Source organism: Antechinus flavipes, chromosome 2 (assembly GCF_016432865.1).
Source record: "Antechinus flavipes isolate AdamAnt ecotype Samford, QLD, Australia chromosome 2, AdamAnt_v2, whole genome shotgun sequence".
NCBI lineage: Eukaryota > Metazoa > Chordata > Mammalia > Dasyuromorphia > Dasyuridae > Antechinus > Antechinus flavipes.
The window spans coordinates 177132613-177156967 of NC_067399.1; the positions used below are offsets into that span (position 1 = coordinate 177132613).

The 24355-nt window shown below is 37.9% G+C and overlaps 1 long non-coding RNA gene across 1 annotated transcript; it reads left to right on the forward strand.

Moving 5' to 3' along the window:
- Positions 1–1157: 1157 nt before the first annotated feature.
- On the forward strand, positions 1158–22773 carry LOC127552422 (uncharacterized). Its single transcript, XR_007951376.1, has 3 exons — positions 1158–1417; positions 21375–21460; positions 21994–22773. It is a non-coding gene; the product is annotated as an uncharacterized LOC127552422 (long non-coding RNA).
- The last annotated feature ends 1582 nt before the right edge of the window (positions 22774–24355 follow it).

The following is a 24355-nucleotide window of genomic DNA, read 5'->3' on the forward strand; positions in this document are numbered from 1 at the left end:
AACAGAGATACCAATGAAGATGAGGTTGTAATAGTTTAATAAAGACCTGAGGGCCTGAACCATGGTCATGAATCAAGCAAAGAGAAGGGAAAAGATATGAGACATGCTATGGAAGTAGGATAAATAAGGGAGTTGTCCAACTGTTTGGCAACTAATTTTATATGTGGGTGAGATGAAGGAGAGTTTCAAAACTTGTTGACTAGAAGAATGGTAGTCATCTCATCATGAATAGGGAACTATGAAAAATGGACAAATTTCAAAGGAAGTTCTGTTTTGATCATATTGAGTTTAAGCTATCAAAGGAATAATGGTGAAACACTCTACCCAACCCCATCCAGAGAGGTGATAGACTTAAAACACAAAATGAGACAAACATTTATGTATATGGCTATTGTGGAAATTTGTTTTGCTGGCTTATGAATATTTGTAATAAGGGATTTTGATTTTGATTTTTTTATTGTTTGATGGGATAGTGGAGAGGAAGTGAGACAAATAATAAATTTATATAAAGAAATGAATAAAGAAAATTCAAAAAAGAAAAAGAAAAATTCTTTTTGGAAATACAGGTGAAGATTTCTAGTAGTCAGCTGGGTGATTGAGACTTGGAAGCCAAGGGAGAGTCAAGGGCTAGATATGTATATAGAGACTTTAGCTGCATAGAGATGATAACAACCCATAAGAAGTAATAATATCACTCAGGGAGAATTCATAGAATCTAGGACAGAGTCCTGGAGTACATACATCCACCAAATGTGGTCTTCACCAAAAAATATGATCCAGCAAAGAACATTAAGAAGGAGAAGTCAGATAGATAGGTGGAGAATTAGGAGAGAGCAATAACAGGAAAATGAGGGAGGAGAGAGTATCTAAGAGAGAAGTCAACAGTGTTAAAAGCTACTGAGGTGAAGAAGGATAAAGGCTGAGAAAAGGTCATTGAATCAGATAAAAGATCATTGATAACCATGGAGAGAATAGTTTTAACTGAATATTATAAGGTAGGAAAACATATTACAAAAGCCTGAGAAATGAGTTAGAGATGAGGAAGTAGCAGCAAAAAACAGCAAAGCAGCAAAAACTGGCAGCTTTCCAGAGATTGATTACGAAAGGGTAGAGAGCTAGGAAGTGGCTAGAGTGCTGAGACTAGAGTCAGGAAGATTCATCTTCCTGAATTCAAATCTGACTTCAGTTACTTACCAGCTGTGTGACCCTCAGTTTTTTCATCTGTAAAATAAGCTAGAAAAAAAAAGAAAGGTGAATCATTTCAGTATCTCTGCCAAGAAAACCCCAAGTTGAGTTGTGAAGAGTTGGTCATGACTGAAACAACTCAGCAGCAGCAGCAACAACAACACAACAACAGCAAACAACAGCACTGGTTGTTCTCCTTTATTCAGCAAATTTATTTATATTTGCTCTGAAGGTATATTTTATATACTTATCTGGGGACATTCTGTTTTCAGTCTTTGGAAGCAAGGATGGTTCTATTTTTGTCTTTATATCATCACAGCAATCATGTGATATAGATGTAATTTATTATTCCCATTTTATAGTTGGAAAATTGAGAAATTTTATAGCCAAGTGAAAGTTTTTTAAGAACAGAAGAGATGTGGGCATGTCTATAGACAATATAGAAGTCAATAGATAAAGAGATATTGAAGTTTAGAAAGAGAGGGGAATGATTGAAGGGAAAGCTCTTGGAGGAGATGGGTCAAGGACACAGATGGAGAGAGGGGTTAGTCTTAAAGAAGGATAATATCTTCCTTCAAGACTTAAGCAAAGGAGAAAAGAGCAGGAAATGATGTAGAGAGGATTTGAGATATAGAAGTGAAGGGATGAGGAAGTTCCTCTTGGAGATAGCCTTAATTTTCTCAGTAAAGTCCTTTGCTGAGAGGAGAGGAGAAGATTATTTGAGGAGAGAAAAAAAGTTGAGAAAAGATGATGTGTGATATAGTAGAGGGAGTCCACATGAAAGAATTAAAGGATGGTTGTGTATCAGTGACTCAGTGGAGATTAAATAAATTTGTAAAGGATTCAGTGGTTTTAATGAGGTGGGGAGAGATCCTCTCTGCTTGGAGACACAGGTCCAATATGAAAGAATTTGCAAACCTGAAATCTGTGGCAAAAGGGAATTTTTTTGTTCACTAAGAAGAAATCTTTCTTAGTGGGCAAAACTCATTAGGAATTTGGCAATAAGAAGTCAGTTTTTCTAGGAAGACAGACTTCTTGGTGACAAGGTCCTGTTAGGAAAATGGCAAAGGTTAACAGTGGGGAGAGAATATCTTCACAGTGGACAAAAGTACTGGCAGGCAAGAAGAGAGCTTCCTTAGCAAGCATAATCCTGTTTCGGACTTCTGGTGGACCTGAATTAGAAAAACTCCCATCTCCAATTGGTCTGGGAATCAGGGGGAAAGGTTGGAGACAGAGGAGTAAGCCATGAAGATAATGGCTTTGGACGGCATGTCTTTTGGAAAAAGTCAAGTTTGTGCCATTGCAAAGAGATCAGAAGTGAAAGTGTCAGAAAAAGAAAGCATGACAGGAAGGAAAAGTAAGCTTAAATACTGTTAGTTTCTTTATAAGCAGAATGTTTGCGTTTGCATTTGTGTTTGTATTTGTGTTTGTGAATATTGTTACTGTTTTTCTCAACAGGGATGGGGAAAGAATGAAAAGAACAATTTTTAACCAAAGTAAAATTACCAAAAGCTATGTAATAGAATCCATTCCCTTTCCATTCACAAATATTTTCTTTCTATTTCTGGCCAGTTATATGTATGAAAGCATTTGGGCTTGTTGGACATGAAGAACTTCATGGTGTATTTGATCATGTGATTCTGTTAAATAGATTTTATGCTTTGATATCTTGTGGTAAATCCAGATTAGTCCTTTTCTTATGTAGAGTGCTGTAGTTAAAAGAGCAAAATGACTTTTGACTGGTGCTTTCTTGACTAAGACTCTCTATGTGACATCATGTAGTTCAAGTGAGAGGTGAGGAAGGATAGGGTCTTCTTTATTCTAGTATCACAAAGGCCTTATCAATGTGGTAGCTACTGAAGGGCTTGACAGCTAGGCAAAATTATACCTTCAATCAATAAACATTTATTAAGCAGTTATGATGCTGTCAAACCCTTTAGAATCACAAAGAGGCAAAAGACAGTGCCTGCTCTTATAATGCTGGAGAAACTGAGGCAAGATAGAGATTAGAGAATATCTAATTAAATATTAAATTAAATTAATTTAGAATTAAATTAAAAGAATTAAATATTAGAGAATATTTAATGGTTTGTTCTTAGGACTGAATTAGACTATTGTCTCCAAGAATCCAGATAACAATGTGAGTTCTCAATGACCTATATACACATGGCTCAGACTCAGGGGGGTAGATTGAGGCAGAGGCGGAGTCCGGGTGCTGATATTGGAGAACGGGACTCTGAAAAGATGGGGTGAGCCACCAGAGATGGGGGGAGGCGTCTTGATAAGACGGTATCTGACATTCCGATAGCTTGGGATGGGAAGAGGCATTCTGATATTCTAAAACATAAGATCTTTTATCCTTATCAAATATTTTGATAAAAAGAGAGGGGAGGTTTTGCAGGACTGAGCTTTGAGCTGATAATTATAAACTGAATCAGAACAATTAGAGAAACTGAGTCAGGACTGGATCAGGATAATTAGGGAAACTGAGTCAGGACAATAAAAGAGAACTGTGGCATAACATTCTTAAGGAGCTTACAAACTAATTTGCCTTTCCATGTTTCTGATCTTAAGCCAATGGGTATCCCATTGAGTGAATCTTGTAAGTTTGAAAGGTCTGAAGTTTCTATCTATGGATAGAGGCAATGGTAAACTCTGGAAATTATTTCAGCACTCCTGGAAAGGACAGCCACTGAAATGGAGAGGGCTAGAGGAATCTGGCCATTTTACTGTCAGAGAGGTAAGGATAGTACCAAACTGAGGTGAAATGTATTAATTTATAATTAGCAGTGCTATAAATGGATTTATTTTCTGATGAAATTAAGCTCATTTCCCCATCCCAGAGATTATAGCAACTGTCATGTGATAAACTATGTAATACTATTTAATTTGTTCTGTTAATGTGTTTTTGTGAATATACTATGTCATTTCTTTTCTGTGAGGGATTAAACTACTTGTCCTATATTCATATTATATCTCTTTTACTTCCTTTTTTGGAGAGAGTTAAATACAAGTTATAACTTAAAGATTTTTTTTTCTATAAAATTGTCATTTTGTAAAATTCAGAACTTAAAAGACCCCCCCCCAAAAAAAAAAAACCCCAACAACCCAGCAACCCACCATTTCCATATACATAGCAGAAAACAAAAAAGGATTCCACATGAAACTATAAATCTTTATTTTATACCATTAGCTTTTTTTTTTTTTTAATAACTTTTTATTGATAGAATGCATACCAGGGTAATTTTTTACAGCATTATCCCTTGCATTCACTTCTGTTCCGATTTTTCCCCTCCCTCCCTCCACCCCTTCCCCCAGATGGCAAGAGTCCTTTACATGTTGAATGGGTTGCAGTATATCCTAGATACAATATATGTGTGCAGAACCGAACAGTTTTCTTGTTGCACAGAGAGAATTGAATTCAGAAGGTATAAATAACCCGGGAAGAAAAACAAAAACGCAAGCAGTTTATATTCATTTCCCAGTGTTCTTTCTCTGGGTGTAGCTGCTTCTGTCCATCTTTGATCTGAATTAACTCTCTTTATCGAAGAGATCCACTTCCATCAGAATACATCCTCAAACAGTATTGATGTTGAGGTATATAATGATCTTCTGGTTCTGCTCATTTCACTCAGCATCAGTTCATGTAAGTCTCGCCAGTCCTCTCTGTATTCATCCTGCTGTATACTATTAGCTTTTAAAAAATATATGTAATACATTCCACAGCTACTTTAAAAACTATTCTGTTTGTCTGTTTCCTTTTTAATTTCTTTTTATCTGTGCATTTAAAACAATCTTTCATTGACTGTGCCCCTTCTTCTTCTTCTTCTTCTTTTTTTTTTGCAGTGCTATTGAGAATCTTTCCTCCCCTCGTCCAATTCACGTAAGGAAAATAAAGAACAAAAATCTCTTGTAGCAAATAAGCATAGTCAAACAAAACAAATCCATACAGTGACTATGTCCAAAAATATCTCTCTCTCTTTTTTTTTTAATAACTTTTTATTGATAGAACCCATGCCAGGGTAATTTTTTATAGCATTATCCCTTGCATTCACTTCTGTTCCGATTTTTCCCTTCCCTCCCTCCACCCCTTCCCCCAGATGGCAAGCAGTCCTTTACATGTTGAATAGGTTACAGTATATCCTAGATACTATATATGTGTGCAGAACTGAACAGTTTTCTTGTTGCACAGGGAGAATTGAATTCAGAAGGTATAAATAACCCGGAAAGAAAAACAAAAATGCAAGCAGTTTATATTCATTTCCCAGTGTTCTTTCTTTGGGTGTAGCTGCTTCCAAGAATATCTCTTTCTGTAACTTGAATCTATCATCTCTCTGTCAGGAGGTGGGTAAAATTATTCATTATGGGTCCATTGGGGAAACATGATTGATTGGTCATCAGAATTGTACAGGGCCAGAACTCTAAAGAAGTATACTTGAACAAGGTGTTAACTCAGTGGAACTGATGAGACAGTGGTTCCCTAGTTCACATATATACTTAGTACTTAGTATGGTGATGTAATGGCTCTCTAGTTCACACATAATCAGTATGCTGTAATGATGTAATTGTACTAAAGTATATAAGGGCTGAGAAGGACTGGAAATGAGACATTCTATCTTTGATCATCCTCCTTGTGGCTTTTCTGCCTCCTTCACTTCTCCACTAAGACCAAGGACTTGGACTGATTCCGAGGTCCTACAGAAAGCTAACCCAAACATTACAAGAATTCTGAACTTTCTTTCTTTTTTTTTTTCTCGCTTTAGGATGTTGCTTTCCTTGTATAAATTATTCTCTTGACACTGCTTATTTTACTGTGTCATTTGTACTATGACAAAATTTGGTAATGAATTGGACATGTGGTATGAGTAAGAGGATTGAGGATGACACCAAGATTGTAAGCGTGGTTAATTAGAATGATCATGGGATTCTCAAAAATAATAGGGAACTTGAAAAGATGGAAGAATTGGGCAGGAGTGAGGGGTGAAGATGAGGAGATAGGAAGAGGGAAGGAATATATTGAGTTCTATTTTTGACTTGTTGAGTTTGAGTTGTCTATGGGACATTTTCAGATGTCAAAAGCGGAGTTGGTGATGCAGGATTGTCATTCTGGAGCACCAGAATCTCAGCTAAAACCCACTTTCTTTCTTTCTTTTTTCCCATATATTTATTCATTTATTTTTAGAAATACACATTACTTTATGAATCATGTTGGGAGAGAAAAATCTGAACAAGAGGAAAAACCCATGGTCAAGGAAAAAAAAAACAGAAAAAAGTGAACATAGCATGTGTTGATTTACATTCAATCTCCATCATTCTGGATGCAGATAGTATAAAACTTCCTTTCTACAAGAAGCATGCTACAATATTTTTTCCCCCATACCCGACCATTATTCCAGGTCAACTCCTCAGATTTAAATTCTCCTTGGTGTTTTGATTTTGAAATATTGTATCTTAAAAGCCCTTACTGGCATCTCACAACATGGTACTAAGACCATGCTGCTACTTCACACTCTTCATTGCTCCTGTGTACTGCTATTCCTGAGCATTTCCAAGTCTCTATCTGAGGATTTCTGACCAAACTGGGGACCTTTCCACTCTTATTGCTTTTGGACACAGAGCCTTAAAGGTAGCAAGAATGAAAGGTTCCAACTTAGAACTCCTCAGGTGGAGACTTTGGAGCTAACATTCCACCCAGCAGTTTGATTTTGCTGGGAGAGCCTTTTTTCTATTGCTATCAGATTTCTGAATGTCTCTTGTGCAATTCTGGGTTAGGAGAAATAACTTAGTTTTTCATAGGATTTATTAATCAACATCTATTCTTGTGTAAATTTCAGACTTTTGTTTGAATAGGTATATGGGAACTAAGCAGTATGCCTCTGGTATAAGCAGCCATTTTGGTGTAAGTCTGTATAACAAATCCTAAGTAATTTCTCCTTGAATTAGGGGCTTAGTTAACAGAAGATCATGAGAGTTGCCTAATCCTCCTACCTAATTAGAGAGAGGCTCCTGTTACTCAATTTTTGCCTGTGATACCAAGAAGCTGTAGTTTGCAAAGTGGCCACATTCTGATAAAATTATTTAGCAGATGGGTTAAACCAGATTGAGGGTAACCAAAGGGCTTCAAATCTGTCAATGAGTTGGGGGGTGGTGTTTTTTCCAAGCAATGTGAAGACTTACCCTGACAGAATGGGTGGATGAGAACAATGTGTTCCAGCAGTCACAAGGCAACTGAAGCTATGGAGTGCTTAGATCTTGGTCAGATATCAAGGATTTCAAGATCATTGAAGGGCCTTAGCCAATTGCCTTGATTTTTTTTCCTATCTTCGAAGTGTCTGGAAAAGAGAGTGAGGCAACAACTTTATGCAATTCTGCTTCATTTAAATCCAATACATTTAATTCCTAAGGCAAGACATTTCCCAAAGTCCATTTGACTCTCTGAGCTATAAGAAATCAGAGGTGAAACATATGGCTCAAAAAAGCATCCTGGCAATTGCCTTTAGGCTTGTCTGCTTTTATCTCTTCCAGAAACCTCTGAGGGTGGAGTGAAAAAGGGTTAGAGAAGGGCCATTCAGTAGAAAACAATAGTGTAATGATTGTAAACTTTTCGATCTAGTCCTTCTTGAGAAGGCAGAATCTGGGGAGTCATTTTGGTATGGAATTAATTCTTTATGGGCAAGGGCCACACAAGTTAAATAGAGAAAAATGATCAGGTAGCCAATCACTTTTTCTGAAGAGGGAAAAGCCTATTAGCTTGAAAACAAATTTTCTGCTGACTTCCATTTTAAATATTCATCTTAAAAAACTTCATTTTTATTTTATTTTCAGTTCAGAATTCTCTCCTTTCCTCATTCCCTTCTCTACCCACTATGATGTCTGGAAAAATAAAATCTATTATAAATGTGTAAAGTCATGCAAAACAAATTCCCACATTAGCCAGATTTAAAGATAGAAGAAGCTGGTACTTCCCATTGCTGCATCAGAGGTTGCTTCTTTGGAATGGTAGGTAGGAGCCAGTAGAGCCGGTTCTCTCCTTGGGCAACAGGAATCTCTCTATTGCTAAATCCAAAGGCCTTTTCTCAGGTCTTATCTTTCTTGACCTCTCTGTACCCTGCCACATGATCCTTTTTCCTTCTTGTTCTCTTTCTCCTTTCCCCACGGTGGTTTATCTTTTCTGTAGGTTCTCCATTCACATGCAGCAGCCTATGTTTTAGGAAGGTTCATTCCTGACCTCTTTCCTCTTCTCTATACACTCTTTCTGTGCTCTCATTAACTCCCGTGGATTCAGTTTTCATATTTAAGCAAATGACATCCAGATCTACATAGTCAGCTATAGTCAACGACTGACTACATAGTCACCATAGTCAGTCAGTCAATCACTCTACTCCTACATGATTCCCATCTATGCAGTCTACCTTTTTTTATTCACATAGTCACTGTCCTAGTACCTACCCTTTTAATTTCTTCCAGGACAATTTCAATAAGCCTCTAACTGATCTTGCCTCCGTTTTTCCCCCCCTTCCAATCCATTCTCCACAGAGCTATCAAAATGATACTCCTAAAGAATAGATCTATACATGTTATTTCTCTGCTAGAGGAACTTCAGCAGCTCACTATTAGCTCCATGGATAAAATACACACTCCTCTATTTGGCATTTAAAGCTCTTTACAATCTGGCTCTATCCTATATTTCCAGGTTTATTATATATTATAGGCAATTAAGTGTTATGATGGATAAGATCAGGATAACCTGACTCCCATTTTTTTTTTTTTTTAAATTAAGACTTTTACTGAAGGTGTGACTTTTAGGGAAGTTATTTAAACTTTCTCAGGTTTGGTTTTCTCATCTTTAAAATGAGAATAATAATAATAGCACCTGTCTTCCCCATTAGATTTTGAGTTTGAGAGCAGGGACTGTCTTTTGTGTTTCCTTGCATCCCTAGTGCTTCTTACACTCTTCGGCATATCATAGGCATTTAAATGTTTATTGACTGACAAAATCTGGAATAAATGCTTTTTATTGCTCCCAACAACTTCGAATTCCATCCGGGGCTATCCTGCTCCTCCAAAGAGCTTTTGAGTCCAGCAAGAACCTGGAATTCTCTTCTCCCTCTCTCCCCTCTCTTTATCCCTGATCAATTGCACACTACAAGCAGATCCTGAGAATTGTCTGGGATCAGAATCAGGTTCAGTAATTGTGAAACTACCCCTCCCCCCCCCGCCCTCCCCATCAGAGTGTAGGTCAATTTGACATTTGAAACAACCTTTTTCTGAGGGCACATCTGTCTTCATTCAGGATCAGCTAGTAACAAGCAAGTGATAGTCGGTAGGGCAGACCTACTTCTCTAGTCTAGAATAGTTGCTCTGAGCTACTTATATTCACGCAGAGAGCTCCATCTCGTGGCCAACCTTGAATGGTTATTTAACTTTGGTTATATTTTTTAGCCTATTGGGGCTAAATATTGGTTATATTTTTTAGCTCTGTGGTGCTGGGGAGGGGGTTGGGGTTGGGAACAGAAGGAGAGGAATCCATGGCCTGAATAGCCCCTTGCTCTTGGCATCCTGTCAACTCAATCCACAGTGTTTCTGAGATTTAGATATAAAACATCTTGTTCTGGGGAATAACAACATATATGTAAAACAGCTTTTAAAAATCATTTCAGGATTTAAAAAGAAGAAAAAAGAGATATAGGGTCAACTACATCTTGTAATATGTCCTAACATAATGGCATCTGTGAGAAATAACACATTTGAATTCCTCTCCATTCCAAGCAGTATTAATCAGTTTGCTATGATTCCATAGTGGTTATAAATTCTCTATATTAGGTCCCAGAGCTGTGATTTGTAGAGTGTAAGCTCACTAGTTTTATTATTATTTTTCCTTATGGTGACATGGGGACATAAGCATGGCAGAGATGATTCAATTGCATGGAAAGTCCCCCAATTTACCTCCAGATTACTCTGTCTTGTCAAACATGAGCAAGTGACCATCTTATAACCATTTAGTCAATGGTGATGCCCCATTCTTCACACAGAGACCTTTTGGATGACATGCCATTTCTAACTGATGCATCATTTTTTTGGCCCTTGATGCATCAACAAATGGGATTTTGTGTTTTATGTAACCCCTTTAGAGTATTTGAGAATCAAATCTAGTATCAAGCCTCATAAAAATAAGGACCTGGAAAAAGGGATATCTCAGGTCTTGAAGAAGACCTGAGGTACACTTCATTAGAGCGGACCATGGACCCTTTAATAAAATGCCATTGGCTCAGAGCTCTGCTTTAATGGTTTTTCTTGTATGTTGGGCAATTATAATCCCTTCACAACAACTTGCTGGTGTTCCTGCTTTCCATTTTACTGATCAACATTGCCCTTGATGGTCATTTTCAGCAAATTTCAACCAAAAAGTAATATTAGGTGGCAAGGAGAAAACTCTAAATGCTATGATTGATTCTAGGTCTAAGTCTGTGATCATCAACTTCCTCCATTTAACAGAAAGCTTTAACTGTCAGGCAGAAATGAATACTTCCAGCTGAATAGGGATTCCCCTCTTCCCTCCTCATCTATCCCAGTCATGCTTGGACAAGTTCTTTCATTTTTATGGGCCTTAATTAATCTCTTTTAAAATTGGGCTGAATAATCTCCTAACATTCCTTCTGACTTTAAAATTCTATGATTTTATAAGGGTAGAATTTAGATGGCTATGTGTTTAAGTTCTTTATCGGGGACCTTGTATCCAGTGGGCAAATATTTGACTTTTTGGGTCTCAATTTTCTCATCTATTAAGGAGTTGCGCTTAATGCTCTTTCCAATTACACGTTTATAACATTGGACAAAGCATTTCTCTGCTCTAGGACTCCTGAGCTTCCTAGGTAAAGTGGGACTGATTTTCTGTTCTATCCATCAGAGGCTGTGTGTGTGTGTGTGTGTGTGTGTGTGTGTAAGTCTCTATGGAAATAGGAGGCTCTATGAATATCATTATTATCTGTCTCAAGCTAGTGATGTCACAAGTCAAAAAGTCACTTATACTAAAGCCCCAAACCTGGATCAGGGAGTTCCTGGGGGATGTTTTCACCAGAAGGTAAAAGGAAACAGCCCTTTCCCCCCAACTTAGACTCTGCTTTTCTTTTTCCTTCTTATCTCCTTTAATACCATTTGGCAAAGACACTGGGGCCCAACCCCCTGAACTCTTCTGTCTTTCCTTCCTGGGGCCTGAGGTAAGGCTGCAATTTAAACCCGGTCCCCTCAAGTCAAGGGTGGTCAGAATTGTCCCCAAAGCTACCCCTTTGCCCTGGCTCTGGCTCCATGTCTGCACCAATATCCGGGAGAGTCCAGGGCCGGCCACCATGGCGTCAGGGGAGGAAACAGTCAGCCTCAGCCTGGGCCAACCAGAGCAAAGTGCTTCAGGATGAGAAGAGCACTGGGGACCACTTGGGAGCAGAAAACAGGAAAATGGAAGCAGATAAGGGAGAGGGTCTGGAAAGGGAACTGGAAGCAGAAGAAATATAAATAAATAAATAAAAACAAATTGCCATTTAGAAATCCTGTCTTGACCAGGGTCCCCTAACCTCAGTAGGAAGTAGCCAAGACAAAGCAGGCCCCCTAGTTTTCTTAGGGCACAGGCTAGGGGAAGAAATAAGTGGAATCCTGAAGTTCTTTCCAGCTCTAAAACCAAAAAGCCTAAGGTAGTTCTTAAGGTGAGAGGGGGGTGGCCAAGTAGCTGGGATAACCTTTGACATGCAGACTTCTCAGAAACTTTTGTGCCTCAAGGAGGGAGGGAGTTCCAGAAATGGGAAGTAAAATTCCTGGTCATGGATAGTGTCATCAGTTGTAGCATCTTGTTCATGTGTGTGTGTGTGTGTGTGTGTGTGTGTGTAATTAATTTAATTCTTCCTTTGGAGGAGGGGCAGTTGGGTGAGGGGTAGATGAGGAAATAGGTAGAATGCTGGGCCTGGAATCAGGTAGACTAGCATTCCTGAGTTCAAATCTGGCCTCTGAAACTTTCTAGCTATGTGACCTCCTTGTCTCAGTTTCTTCATCTATAAAATCAGCTGTAAAAAAAAGAAATAGCAAACCACTCCAGCATTTCTGCCAAGACATCCCCAAACAGGATCAGGAAAGTTGGACGTGACTGAAAAATGAAAAACAAAGCAAACCTTAACAACAACAAAAATATAGAAAGGATTTACTGAGTACTTCCTAGGTTTGGGTGTGGTGTCCTGGGCTAGATAGCATTCCTTTTTTATTTAAATTTTTTATCAAAGCTTTTTATTTTCAAAACATATGCATAGATAATTTTCAATATTTATCCTTGCAAAATCTTCTGTTCCAAATTGTTTCTCCCTTCTTTCCCCTCATCCCCTTTCCGAGATGGCAAGTAGTCCAATATATGTTAAACATGTGCAATTCTTCTATACACAATTATCATGCTGTTCAATAAAAATCAGGTCAAAAAGAAAAAAGAAGAAAAAGAAAACAAAATGCAAGCAAACAACAAAAAAGTAAAAATATTGCAATCCACACTTAGTCCCCATTGTCCTCTCTCTGGGTGCAGATGGCTCTCTTCAACACAAGACCATTAGAACTGGGATGGAGAGCATTATTGAGAGGACGTTTTAACTTGTTGAAGAGGCAGCAGGTGCAGAGAATAGTTAAACTTCACTTCTGCAAAGAGTGGTGATTTCTCAGTGTAGGTACCCATTCCACTAGTGCAGATTGAACCTCACACCTCCATGCTTTTAAGAGATAATCCTCATGAGTTGTCATGGCTGAAAATCCCCATCATCAAACAGCCAACCCTTCAGTGATGGGCTTTCCTAAATTTAGTGGTCCTCAAACTTACTGACCAGAACCTTAACTAGGGTATGTGTGGAGAAATGGAGGTGACTGGCTTGGCCAAAGAGAGCCTAGTCCTTTTAAGCAGGCACAGTGCACTCTGTCTGACATAATTCTTATGTAGACATGAGCATACACAGGTATTGTTTCTAGTTACCTTATAACGTAAAGAAGAGGAGCCTTTTGAGTAGCTGATGAGTTTGAATCAGATAAGTATTCAGAAGGGACTAATTGGTCAAGAAATATTCTCTTTCCTGCCTGAGAGGGAAAGACTTGCTATAAACTCTTGGTAAAGAAAGAGGTCTTGGGTCTTTATCATCTCACTCAAGTTGCCTTCGTGTGATCCTTGTCCTGCTCCTGCATCTGTTTCTGTTTTGTAATTTTAGAGGGAAGGAGTATTGGAGCTGGCTATGACTTTGTGAGCTTTGTAAAAAGTCCAGTGCTGGCAGTCCAGGCCAGAATTTGCTACCATCCCAGTTGTCATGGCTGCCCTGAAAAATGAGAGACAAGATCAATGATATCTGAGACTTGTTCAGAGATTGCTAAATTTGGAAATTTGTAGCAATTACTTTTAAGTTTCAATTCATTCTTCCTAGGGGCCTCAGATGTTGGAGGGGATGTCAACTTGATTATGAATTGGATTTGTGAAGCAAAATTGCACACATCACAACCTCACTCTCTCTTTTAAAAATCATTATTATTATCTTCCCCACTTATTTATAAAACCATTTTTTGTTATACATAAACATTCATTTTTTACATATTTCTATATGTATCATGTTGGGAGAAAAAAATCAGAACAATAGGGAAAAACCATGGGAAAAAAAAAGAGGTGAAAATAGTATGTGTTGATCTATATTCAATCTCCATAGTTCTCTTTCTAGATGTGGATGGCATTTTTAATCCAAAGTTTATTAGGATTTTCTTGAATCACTGAATTACTGAGAAGAACCAAGTCTGTCATAGTTGATCATCACACAATCTTGCTGCTGCTGAATAGGATGTTTTTGTGGTTCTTCTTGCGTCATTCACCATCAGCTTTCTAAAATCAGCCTGTTTATCATTTTTTATGAAACAATAATTATTCCATTACTTTCATATACCACAACTTATTCAGCCATTGCCCAGCTAATGGGCATCTACTCATTTTCTAATTCTTTGCCCCCACAAAAAGAGCCGCTACAAACATTTTTTTTCCACTTTATTTTAGTTATTTATTTTTTAAAATAACTTTTTATTGATAGAACGCATGCCAGGGTAATTTTTTACATCATTATCTCCTGCATTCACTTCTGTTCTGATTTTTCCCCTCCCTCCCTCCACCCCTTCCCTCAGATGACAAGCAGTCCTTTACATGTTGAATGGGTTACAGTATATCCTAGATACAATATATGTGTGCAGAACCAAACAGTTTTCTTGTTTCATAGGGAGAATTGAATTCAGAAGGTATAAATAACCCGGGAAGAAAAACAAAAATGCAAGCAGTTTATATTCATTTCCCATGCTACAAACATTTTTGCACCTATGATCTTTTCCCCTCTTTTATGATGTCTTTGGCATATAGACCCAGTATCTCTCTTTCCTCCAAGTCTTTGAAGTTCAGTAACATGACAAAAGTCAGAATGACTAGCAATGATGAGAAATGCAGTGGCAGACCTTGACATTTTTGATGCCTGATGACTAGTCATTCTTCAGCTCTTACTTTAGCTGCCTTAATGAAACAAATTGTTCTCATTTATTTATTCTGCAGGGAAGAAATCTTCACATGCTTGGTATAGACATCCCCCTAACTCACTAAGGTATTTGAGGCCTTTTGGCTTCCCTTAACTTGATTTAGCCTATCTGCCAACATGGTTTTACCAGGCTGTGGTTTCTATGCACGCTACAGTTTATGACAGTTGGGTGACCAGTTGGACACCAAAGGTATATCCCCATCCTAACCCCTTTTGGGTTTCCACTAGAATCCTACGAGTGAGAAATGGCTTTATTTGGGGACCTAACTGACTCTTCAGATGCTATTTGGATAAGGATTTCTAGGGCTTAAATGGACTACGAAGAGAAAGGAGAAAGAAAAACAATGGGTCCCCCCAGCCAGTTGTTCGAATTCTAATCAGGGGTGTCAGCATCTTTTTTACACATTTTCTTCTCAGACACATATTCACTGATTATAGCTGTTAAATGATGATGATGATGATGATAATGATGTTTGGTAAGAGTAACTTATATTGATATTTCATTAATGATTACAAAGCCTCTTTACTTTCATTTTCTCTTTTATCCTCACAATAGCTTAATGTGGTAGTCAGTTTTGTATTAGTTTCCCTGTTTTAATGATGAAGAAACACAAGAAAGACGAGGGAGACTGAACGACTTGGCCAACATCATGTGATTGCTTAGTGGCAGAGCTGGGACTTTGGCCCATGTCATAAGACCCCATAGTACCACATAATGGGAGGAAATGTCTGATTGTGAAAGTCTCAGATATTTTGAGCTCCTACAAGTGGACTTGGGTTAAGGAGCACCTGAGGTGGTCTCTGAGAAAACTACTAGTTCTTTTCCTCCATTGGTTTTATTCCTCTCTACTTATTTTCCACCCTCCCCATTATGCCTCTTTCCCTTTCCTTTAATATCTTCTCTTTCTCCTTCCTATTTTCTTTTTACTGACTATGTCTAGGGACTGATGGTGGTAGCCACTTATGTGGCTAAAGGAGTCATTGTTGCCCACTCATGGTCCTTCTAATCACTATGTGAATCCTTCCAAGATCTTGGGTCAATTGATTACTCAATCAATAAGCATTTATTAAGGTCTTATTAAGTCTTACCTTGAATTACCATGTTGATTTTCAGTTCTTCATGACTCCATGGTGTTCATGTAGTTTTCTCAACAAAGACATCGGAGTGGGCTGCCATTTCCTTTTCTAGTGGGTTAAGGCAAACAGAGCTTAGGTGACTTGCTCAGGGTCTCCCAGCTAGTAAGTCTCTGAGGCCAATTTGGAATTTAGGTCTTCCTAACTCCAGGCTCAGCAGAGCTGTAACCACTGGGCCACCAGCTGCCTCTTAGCTAGACTAAGAGACAACAGACATGTCCCTGAGCGAGGTTCTCCTGAACTTGAGGTCCCCAAGTGAGGAGAGGAAGGTGGGGAGCATGACGTATATTAGGTCCCACGCACATGACTGTCATACAGCTAAGTATGAGTGTATATGAGAGAAATATACATTTGGTTCCAAGTAAGAGCAGGTATAATTTGACTAGCTATGTGAAGGCAACCTCTATGGGACTTAGAGATCATCTACTTTAACCTCATTTTATAAATGAGAAAGCTAATGTCTTTTAAATGTTGTCTTTCTATATAGAATGTATGCTCTTTGAGGGCAGGAACTTTTACTTTTGTCTTTGTGTCCTTAGGACCTAATAATAGTGCCTGGTCTTTAATAGGCGTATAATAATTATAATAAATGAATACTTATATAATGCTCATTATTTACCAGGCATTGTGCTGTATGCTTTACAATTATTGTCTTATTTGATCCTCACAGCACCATGATAATAATAATAATACACCTACTGATGTATTTTTATGCCTATTTTACAGATGAGGAAACTGAGACAAAGGTTAAGTGGTTTATCCAGATCAAATTTGAACTTACATCTCCACCCAATGCTCTATCCATTGTTCCACACCTGGCTATACCTTTTCAGTTTGTGAATTGATTTTAATCTTCCTATCCTGAGTGATTGGCACCTAATAGACACTTAATAAATTCTTATTGATTAACCATTTTTATAATCTAAGGTAAACCTTGCTGCCCAGTCCAGATTTCCTGACTCCTGGTCCAATTTTCTATTCCCTCCACTAAACAAGGAGATGATAGTTTTTGGCCTTTACCATCCTGATAATTGTCTTAATTCTGCACTTCACCTGCCACTTTTGCTCATAACATGGTCTTGACGGCTGCGTTTGTGTGTCACCGCAAATGCAGGGTGACATGGAATTGGTGAGCTCATGAGTGATGGACTGTGGGAGAGACAGTATGGCACGGGGAAGAGGAGGGTGAGAATGGGAGGTGGCTGTTTTCAGAACTGCAATCTGTCCGTGTGTTTTTGTCTGCCCTAGTTATCAGGGTTGCTATTTCCATGAGTAATAGTGGAGCCTTCCCGGGGCCATGCCAGACGCTGAGGAGGGCTTTCGAGGGGGTGGTGAGATGGAGAGGGTAGGGGGTGGGGTGGAGAGGGTCCTCTCTGTCGTCAGAAAACTTGAGCTCCTGCCAAGGTTTTGGCCCCTTAGTGAGATAGCAGGAGTTTTTTGGAGACAGGCTTGACCTGGGGGTCAGCTTCTACTCATTGAGCTAAGTGGGCTCAGTGTCAGACTGTACATTAATGGTGATAAGAACAGGATAATGGCAGCCAAACTCCCACGGCCTCTTAAGGCCTCATCTGAGTGTGTTGGAGGCTGGGAAGAGGTCAGGTCAGGGAAGGGACAGAAGGAGTATGGTCAGAGAACCTACTCTCAACTCTCAATGATTTTTTTTTTTTTTTTTTTTTTGCACTGCTACACTCTGCTCTGCTATAGTCCAACAGCCTGGGGCTGTATCATGGGACTTGGATCTGTAAAGGACCTTGAAATCACAGAGCTCTTCATTTTGCTGGTGTGAAAACTGAGGCCCAGAGAGGAAAAGGAACTTGTTGGGCTTTGAGTTCTGAACTGGGAAGCCTTTGGGCTTGGAAGCATCTACCTTACGGACAAGTATGAAGTGATTATCAGAAAAATATTGACCAAAGCGCACATTTTTATGTCTCCGTGAGCAGGGCCCTATTTCCCATTTTTATTTCTAGAGACACTTTCCTCTCTAGTCTTTAGGCCCAGGCTGATTGAGTTGATGCATGATGAGTTGATGACATGGAACTCTGTTCCCAAGCAATATTGGGGAAGAGGTCTCAGTGATTGCTAATTTATTCTTCTTGTGATAACCCTATGATTTTGAGGATAAAAAAGTAGTCCCTACTTTTAAAAATGGTGAAATTCATATATAACAGTGAATTCATAAAAGACCTAGTTTTTCATAAAAGGAAAGTGATAGATGCTCCACATTATAGTCTTGTGAACTTGATTTCAATTTCTGATGAAATTGCAAAGTGGATTATTAAAGGGATTAAAGGGACATTATGGTAGCTCTTTTTAGAGGGATAGGTTTTTTTTTTTATTATAACTTTTTATTGACAGAACATATGCATGGGTAATTTTTTACAACATTATCCCTTGCACTCACTTCTGTTCTGACTTTTCCCTTCCCTCCCTCCACCCTCTTCCCTAGATGGCAGGCAGTCTTATACATGTTAAATATGTTATAGTATATCTTAGATACAATATATATGTGAAGATCCGTACAGTTCTCTTTTTGCACAAGAAGAATCGCACTCAGAAAATAACCTGGGAAGAAAAACAAACATGCAAGTAGTCCACATTCATTTCCCAGTGTTCCTTCTCTGGGTGTAACTGATTCTGTCCATCATTGATCAATTGGATCTCTCTTTGTCTAAGATATCCATTTCCATCAGAATATATCCTCATACAGTATTGTTGAAGTGTATAATGATTAGAAGAATAGAAGCAGTGATCACCAGGAGCTAGAATTATTTCATCAAGGATCATCAAGGATAGAGTGATCTCATTTCTTTTTTGACTAATAGACCAGGAGAATGTCTTAGATATAACATGCCTGGATTTCAGTATGACATCTTACTATGTTTGTGGGCAAGGTGGAGAGATACATGTAAGGCTAGATGATAGTATAATTAAGTGAACTTGGAACTGGTTGAATGACTGGTACCAAAGAATAGATATGAATGGATTGACGAAAAGGGGAAAGAAACTATTCTTCTCCATGAGCTGTTCAAGATTTTTTTTTTTTTTTTTAAATCAATGACTTGGTACTTACGTAAAAGTGTTTGGATAACATTAATCAGAAGACTGAATCAGGATTCTTTTAAGATCTCCACAAACTAGGAAAATTTGTTAAGTCTAATAAGACAATATTTAATAATGGCAAATGCTAATTCTTTCACTTGGATTTGGAAAATAAAAATGAACTGCATAGAAACAGGATGAAGGAAGCTTGTCTAAATAATAGTTCAAGTGAAAAAGAATTTGGTGTTTCAGTGGAATGAGATCTTACTATCAATCTGTAGTATAGCATGGCAACCAAAAAACTGGTGGGTACTTTAGGCTTCATGGTGAAGCTCAACATCCAGAGTGAGGGAGGTGCTACTCCCATTGTGCAAGTGCCTTGGTGAGTCCTCATCTGAAGTATCAGATTCTGGTCTGACAGCTACCTTTAAAGGAACACATTGACAAGCAGAGGAAGGCAAACAAGATGATGGAGCGATGTGAGACTGTGCCAAATGAAATTTGTGTGGAGGACCTAAGAGTGTTTAGCCTGGCAGTGATCTTTATATTACATTCCAGCTCTGAGTCTATGAACATGTGACCTGGGATTGATTCTTGCCTGTGTGACCAACTAACTATAAAACCCTGGATATATCATTTATACTTTCTGATTCTGTTTTCTTGATGCTAAAATGAGAGAGTTGGACTAATCAGTAAGATCCAACTGAAATAGCCATTAAACCATACATGAGGATCACTATAGGCTGCATATTGACTTAGAAAACCATGTATTAATATTATTTATGTTCTATTTTTATTTATTTTGTTAAATATTTTCCAATTATAACTTTTTAAAAAAATTGTTTATTCTCAAGTACATCTCAATCTATTTGGGTCTTTATTTGGGCTACATGTCTGTGTTCTGGACCAGATGACGTCTAAGTTCACTCTCAACCAGAAATCACATGATTCTTTTATTTATTTATTTAAATTAAAGCTTTTTATTTACAAAACATATGCATGGATAATTTTTCAACCCTGACCTTTACAAAACCTTTTGTTCCAAATTTTCCCCTCCTTGCCCCCACCCCTTCCCTTAGTTGGCAGGTAGTCCAATACATGTTAAACATGGTAAAATATATGTTAAATCTAATATATATATACATATTTATATAGTTATTTTGCTGAACAAGAAATCACATGATTCTAAGAAAAAAGATTTAGTCAGTATTATCTCTAGTATCTTAAAGGTTGTCAGGTGGAAAAGGTATTAGGCTTGTTCTATTTGACTCCCAAAAGACAGAACTAGAGGTAATAGATAGACTGGAGCTAGAATTCACAGCTCATTAATATCCCTCAACCCTTAAACCCTTCCTTCCCTCTGATTGGAGAGGATTGAGAACAAAGTCCTCCTCCAAGTTCCTTTATTTAAGGCAGGTATCTGGGCCAGCCATCTCTTCATTTCCTATTCAGTTATATACTTCTGAACTTTACTATGCTTTACTATGCTCAACAATTTGCAAGATCACATCAATCCTGAACTCACATCTTATTAGTCTCTTCTCTCTTCTCCTTTCCCTTCTCTTTCAACTTCTTTATCTTCCACTTCTAGACAGGAATTATCTTTTGCCTTTCTTTATTTCCTCAGGCTTAATTAATAGACCATAGTAGGCCCTTAATAAATATTTATTGACCAACTGAGCTGTACAAAAGTAGAATGGGTTGCCCTTTAAAAGTAGGTTTTTCTTTCTAGAGATCCTCAAAACCTTGAAAATCATTTCTTGGCCATTTTTAGAATGACTTTCTTGTTCAGGTATAACTTGGACTTGAGAACTTTTGAGATTACTTCCAACTCTGAGATTCTATAATTGACCATTTTTTTCCAGAGACTTTTAGGACCATTGATCCTGTTCTCTAGTAGTGTTTTGTATTTCATAAGATAGTCGAAGAATGAGTTTTGATAAATGAGGCTTTTAAGCCAATTTCTCTAGATCACAGCTTCCTCCACTGTAAAATGAGGAGTTAGATGGGATGATCTCTAAAGTCCCATGTCATCCAATCAATTCTGAAGTTCTTAAGAGAAACCTTGAGAGTGTCTTTGTATCGCTTTTTCTGACCTCCTTGTGAATACTTGCCTTGTGAGAGTTCTCCATAAAGCAGTCTTTTGGGCAAGTGTACCTTTGGCATTCGAACAATGTGGTCCAAAAGAGTTGTGCTCTCTGTTGTAGAGTTGAAATACTTGACGATTTACTTTGAGAAAGGACCTCAGTATCTGGTACCTTATCCTGCTAGGGTGATCCGTAGAATCTTCCTAAGACAATTCTAATGGAAATGATTCAGTTTCCTGGTATGGCACTGGTATACTGTTCAGGTTTCACAGACATACAACAATGAATCAACATAATAGCTCTGTACACCTTCAGTTTGGAAGTCAGCCTAATACCTCTTTTCTCCCATACTTTCCTTTAGAGCCTCCAAAACACTGAGTTGGTTCTAGTAATGTGTGTATCAACCTCATTGTCGATTTGTACACCCTTGGAAAGTATACTGTCAAGGTAAGTGAATTTATTTTTTTTATTATAGCTTTTTATTTACAAATATGTGCATGGGTAATTTTTCAGCATTGACAATCGCAAATCCTTTTGTTCCAACTTTTCCCTTTCTTCCCCTCACCCCCTCCCCTAGATGGCAGGTTGATCAATACATGTTAAATATGTTAAACTATAAGTTAACTACAATACATGTATACATGTCCATACAGTTATTTTGCTGTACAAAAAGAATCGGACTTAAAAATAGTATACATATATACAATATTCATTCAATATCCACACAATATCCATTCAGCTGAACAAGCATTCTACCTTCTATGGGTAGTTAGATGATATAATACATAGCGCTCCAAGCCTGGAGTTAGGAAGACTATCTTCATGAGTTCAAATCTGGTCTTAGATACTTACAAGTTGACTCCTAATACCTTTCAGCACTGACAAGCAGAAAGGAAAATTTTCTTCCTTGAGTGAAAAAATTAACAAGCAGTTAATAGCTATGTAACACTGATCAAACCACTCAATCTTGTTTATTTCAGTTCCTCATTTGTAAAATGAATTGAAGAAGGAAATGGAAAACCATTCCAGTATCTGCCAAGAAAACGCCAAATGGAGTCATAAAGAGTTGGACATGACTGAAATGACTCAATGAAAGAATACAAGTTTTTGAAGAGTTCAAATTCTTTTTTTTTCTCAATAGTATTTTATTTTTTTTTCAAATACACATAAAGATAATTGTAAACATTCATTTCTGTAAGATTTTGTGTTCCAATTTTTTTCTCTTCTTCTATCCCACCACCTTCCTCCTCCAAATAGTAAGCAATCCAATATAGATCAAACATGTACGATCCTTCTAAACATAATTTGGTATCTGTCATGTTGTACAAGAAAAACCAGACCAAAAGGAGAAAAGCTATTAGAAAGAAAAAGTAAACAAACAAACAATAAATGAATAGTCCATAGTTCTCCCTCTGGATGCTGATGGCATTTTCCATTCCGAGTCTATTGGAATTATCTTGAATCTCTGCATTTCTGAGAAGAGCTAAGTCAATCATAATTAATCATCGCATAATTTTACTGTTCTTATCTACAATGTTTGCTTGATTTTGCTCACATTATCTAGCAGCAGTTTGTATAGTCTTTTCTAGTCTCTTCATTTCTTATAGAACATTACATTCATTATTTAGCCATTCCCCAACATATGGGCATCCCCTCAATTTCTAATTCCTTGTCACTACAAAAAGAGCTTGTACATGTGGGTCATTTTCTCTCTTCTATGATCTTTTTAGGATACAGATGCTGTAGAGACATTGCTGGATCAAAAGGTATGCATAATTTTATAACCCCTTGGGCATAGTTCCAAATTAGATTTCAACTCCTTAAAATGTGGTTTGAGATACCATATGAGGTCTTGTAATTGAATATGGATGGGTTAAGAAATTATGATTTATTATAAGTAAATGTTTGATACCTATTTTTACATATTTATATACCTGGGGTCACATTAAAATTTCTTGGGCAAAAAGGGGTTATGGAAAAAGTTTAAGAAGTCCTGATCAAGCGTAGGGATTATTTCATTCTTTGTATTTTTGTTCCCAGCACTTCAAACAGTGCCTCAGTGTTGTTGTGTAGTCATTTTCAGCTATGTCCAACTCTTTGTGACTCACTTTTGGGGATTTCTTGGCAAAGACAATGGAGTGGTTTGTTATTTCTCTAGCTCATTTTTCAGATGAGGAAACTATGGTAAACAGGGTTAAGTGACTTGCCTATGATCACTTAGCTAATAACTCTCTAGAGGCTTGATAAATGCTTGTTGATTTTTTTGGCTCAAGGAAGACAGTTTTCCTTTCTACTTTTCAGTGCTAACATGTATTGAGAGACCCATACAACTGTTTTTGCACATATACTATCTCAAGTAGCAACTGGCCAAATGACGAAAGCTCAGCCCCACATTATATCTTCTATCTTTGTCCGAGTTGCCTGAGAGGAGGAACTTAGAGTAAATCTAATCCTTGATATTGCAGTGACACCCTGTGGTCTAAATTGGACACTGCCTACTGGTGAGGTCCTCTACTTAAGGAATTTATGGTAATAGGATAATTTACAAGATCATTTTATTTGAAGTATAGCGATAAGGGTGAGAATCCTGCCTCTGTTACTTGCTGAATGACCTTGGTTGATTCTGAATGTGGCTAAGTTACCAACTTTTTTTTTTTTCCCTTTTCCTTCTGTATGAGGAAATGAAATAGGGTAATGTGGAGAAAGACTGGAGAGGTATGTGAAGCCAACTTATAGGGAAACTGAAGCATTAGGCTAAGGAGTTTGCTTTTTATCTTAGTGGAAACAGGGAACCGTGTTGGGTTTTTGAGCAAGGGAGTGACATGGTCAGAGCTGAACTTTGGTAATTCAGTGATCTCATCAATGTGGATTAAAACCCAAACATGCTGGCTTCCCATCCCTATCTATCCTTCATAATTTGCTGGGCCAGCCATGGAAAGGATGAATTAGAGATGGAAAAGACTGCGAGGCGAGGAGAGCAGATGATATGGTGACAGTCCAGGCAAGTGGGGATGAGGGCTTGAATTAGGGTCAGCTGCTCTGTGAGTAGAGAGGACATAAGTAGTGATTGAGCACTTAGTGTGTACACAGCACTAAGAAGCTATAAAGATGAGCAGCACCTAAGTCTTTTCATCAAGGAGAGGAGGGAAAAGAGGGAATACACAATTATTAAGCACTTACCTGTGTGCCAGGTACTGTGCTAAGTGCTTTACAAATATTATGTTGATTTTTACCATAATTCTGGGAGACAGATGCTATTATTACTCACATTTTACAGCTGAGAAAACTGAAGCAAATGGAGGTTAAGTCACAAAGACAGTGAATATTTGAGGCTGGATCCAA